A 4,139-nucleotide genomic window follows, 5' to 3' on the forward strand; every position below is an offset into this window, starting at 1 on the left:
ATTTTATTGGGCGAGACTCATCTCATTTATTTTAAAAGGATAATCCTAAAGTGCCTACATTTTTCTATTAAAATTGTCTCTACAAAATGAAAGAGAAAAGGTCTTAATTTATTTACATGCTTGAGTTGTTATATTTGGGTTTCGAATATGATTCATAAATTCTGAAAATGATGCAAGCAGGGCAGTCCGTTACCAATGCGGGCCCAGGCTCAACGTGTATGGCATAAACTAGACCTGGGCCATCTTATTCACATGTTACTACCTAATTACATTATACTAGGTATGTTCACAGTTTGTCAAATTAAAAAAAAAAACTTGACAATCTAATTTTAATCCTAGACCATTTACATGTTGAATTAACCAATAGTATTTAGCTAAACAATATTCCTACAAGTTCCGAAACGGTCTATTCGTTTAATGAACTAAGTGTTGAATATTTAAGAATAGTCTAAATCAGTTAACATGCTTTTGAGACATGATAATCATCCAACAATAATGAATTAATTAGACAGATTTACTACACCATTTATTTATTTTTTAGGCAATACCTAGATAGTTCGTCCGCTAAGATATCGTCAGATGTTTCACAATATATATTAAACAACTACATGATTTTGATTAGAGTAAGCTAGATAATTTATATATACAAATAAAATTCAGAACATAATCAAAATAAATTCAGAACCTCAACTTTTCATTTCGTATTCATGCTTCATGTTTCAGTTTACAATAATCAACGTGTCAGTTGTGTACCTGATATTGGAAGCAAAAGAAAAGTGAGATCAACAGAAATTCAGTAGCACCCAGCAACCAGTAACAACCAGTGACAGATTTGAAAACCAAGATAAAAATCCAGAAACACCGACAACAATCAACGGACAAAAGCCAAGGGAATCTTTTCAGATTTGAAAGACTAATTAATGTTCAACCCTTAATTTCTGAATCCGTATATCAGAATATTTAAATTGTATATCAGGTGTATACTACTATCTCTTTTAATTTCCAGAATCTTTTTATTTGTATTTTTGGAAGTCTTAATATTTTCGGAATTTTTTTTCTCTCTTCAATATTCAGCTCCCTCTTTTTTTTCTCTATCTTTTTTCTCCTTCTTTAAATCTGTCCAAGTCTCCCTATTTATTACCATCTTTCAGCATTTTTTAAAAATTAAAAACCCACTATCTTCCACTCATCCCCTTTTAATCCCTCTACCTAATGTTTTGTCCCCCTATTATATTAAACAAATACATTATCCTCCCCCCATTATATCTTGTTCCCCATGCCTATATTAAACAATTGCATTATTCCCCACCATTATGTCTTGTCCCCCACCATATACTATTTTAATATTATAAAAAAAATATTTAATCTTAATGGACAGAGCACTCAAAAATAAATAATTGTTCAGATTTTTAATTCCAAAAATACCCCTCCGCCCTTACTGAAATTACCACTTTACCCCTGAACGTACTGCAATTTACCAATCTACCCTGTCAGCTATAAACAATTCAACTAATCAATTCTAACCAAAATATAGCAGCTATAACCAATTCCTAATCAAATTTTATGAACAAATTCAAACTAAATGATGAACAACAAAGAAACAACTTGAATTATTTTGACTGAACAATTTTTTTTTAAATAACAAACCTATTTTCAGATTCATCAACAATAACAAACAAATATATTCAAAGCATGAGCTCAAATTCAAATTAAACTTAAACAAAATAAATAAACAGATTCAAATCACTAAACTCAAATAATCAATTGATCTTCAAATTAAATCCAACAAAATTATAACAAAGATACATGATTCAAACTAAATCAAAAAAAATTTAAAAAAATATATATAAACTCACATTAAATCACTAGATTAAAAACGAACTTCAAACAAAAAATGAACATGAATTAAATCTATATTAAACAACAAACATGGATGATTCAAGCGATTAAACTGACATATTTCTATATTACAACTAAATTCTTTTAAACGAATAAAAATAACCGAAGAAGAAATAATTAATTGAATTTCAACTTGAATCTAACAACATTAAAAATTTCTAAAAAAAAAATACATAAAAATACATGAAACAAACTGAAGAAATAATTAATTAAATTTCAATTTGAATCTAATAACATTAAAATTAAACTAACAATTTCTTTTAATAAATAAAACACATGAACAAACTGAAAAACTAATTAATTAAATTTCAATTTGAATCTAATAACATTAAAATGAAACTATCAATTTCTTTTAATAAATAAAACACATGAACAAACTAAAAAACTAATTAATTAAATTTCAATTTGAATCTAATAACATTAAAATTAAACTAACGATTTCTTTTAATAAAAACACATGAACAAACTGAAAAACTAATTAATTAAATTTCAATTTGAATCTAATAACATTAAAATTAAACTAACGATTTCTTTTAATAAAAACACATGAACAAACTGAAAAACTAATTAATTAAACGATGAACACGAACAAAACAAGAATCAAACATTCACCGATTTTAGATCCGAGAATATCAAAAAAAAAATACGGACAAAATAAAACTCAAACCCACTAACCGGATCGAAATGACGAAGAACTTGAATGAAAGCAAATCTGTCCGGAGACAATTATTGCACCAAAATCACTCGAATCTGCCCGGAAACTTAAACAATAGACGAAGCTCGATGGAGGGGTGTTTGGCGACGACGAGAACTGAAGCAGCAGCAACAAAGCAGCCATGGCCGCGCGAAGCTGGAGAAGAAGAAGCATCGAGCAGCAGCAACAAAGCAGCCATGGCTGCGCGAAGCTGGAGAAGAGGAAGCATCGAGCAATAGCAGTGACGGAGCAGCAGCCATGGTGCGACGAGATCTCGAGCTTGAAGACGCAGCCATGGCAGTGAGGATCTCGTCCATGGCTGGACGTAGCAGGAGCAGCAGCGACAATGACGAAGAAGAAGAAGCATCAACGCAGTCGTGAAGGAGGAGAAACAGCAGCGTGCGACGGGGTGGAGAAGAAGACGCAGCAGCAGCCATGAGTGTCGAGCTCAAGCTCGAGCTTGACGAAGAAGATGAAGCAGTGGCAGCGGGGTCTTGTTTGGACGAAGAACGAAGGAGGAGCAGCAGAGTCTGTTTGGACGAAGAACGAAGGAGGAAGCAGCAGCCATGAATGTTGGTTGTTCATGGTGGAGCTGGTTTTGCACTGTGTATGTGTTGATGTGTGTGTGTGTGAGTGTGACGGGGTGAAGGGGAAGGAGACGGAAGGGCAAAGGCAGCCATGGGAGAGGCTTTGGTGAAGCTTGGGGAGGAAGAAGGAATAGAGAGGGGGGGCGGATGGTTAGGTCTTGTTTTTTAGGGTTTTTGTAATTTTTTTTGTTCAAGAATAAAAATAGAAAGGGTGGGGTGAGGTTTTGGGTTATGGACTGGGTCAACCCGGTTTGAAATGGACCGGGTCGTAGAGGAAGATTGGGTATATTTGGGCCTGTGGTTCAAAATTGAAGAAGAGGCCTAATTCCGATTTTCTTTATATTCTTGCTCTCTTTTCTTTTACTTCCTAATTAATAAAACTAAAATTCTAAATTAACTAATAAACTAAATTAACTTATAAAAAATACTAATTAATTCCAAATAACTATTATCGCACATTTAAATAGCAATTAACGATAAAATCGCGCAATTTAGACGTTAAATGCTAAAAATACAACGTACATTATTTTTTTTATGATTTTCTCATTTTTGTAAAACAAACTTAAATAAATACTAAATGAAAATGCGACATATTTTATATTTTTATTAATTTAAACAAATAAACATGCACAGACAAAATACAAATAATTATACAAAAATACCACAAAAATACAAACATTGCACACAAAGGAAAATTGTTTTATTTTGAATTTTTGGGAGTGATTCTCATATAGGGCGAAAATCACGTGCTCACAATTCTCATGATATTTTGACCTCTTATGTATAGTTATTCCACTTGTATAATGGAATTAACTTACCAATATAACTTATATTAACTAATAGTATATAGAATTTTTATATTATCAATAACTTTTAATATGTTATACTAGATTATTTATTGTATCATTCATGTGATTAATTTTATTTATTATGAAAATTTATATATAATTATTTTTAGA

General features: G+C 31.3%; 1 long non-coding RNA gene across 1 annotated transcript; it reads right to left on the reverse strand.

The window, feature by feature from the left end:
• Positions 1 to 594: 594 nt before the first annotated feature.
• Positions 595 to 3,341, reverse strand: LOC142162588 (uncharacterized). The gene is made up of 2 exons (XR_012693819.1): positions 2,575 to 3,341; positions 595 to 753 (listed from the first exon to the last, which is right to left on the reverse strand). It is a non-coding gene; the product is annotated as an uncharacterized LOC142162588 (long non-coding RNA).
• Positions 3,342 to 4,139: the final 798 nt, after the last annotated feature.

This window comes from Nicotiana tabacum, chromosome 8, assembly GCF_000715075.1.
Source record: "Nicotiana tabacum cultivar K326 chromosome 8, ASM71507v2, whole genome shotgun sequence".
NCBI classification, from domain to species: domain Eukaryota; kingdom Viridiplantae; phylum Streptophyta; class Magnoliopsida; order Solanales; family Solanaceae; genus Nicotiana; species Nicotiana tabacum.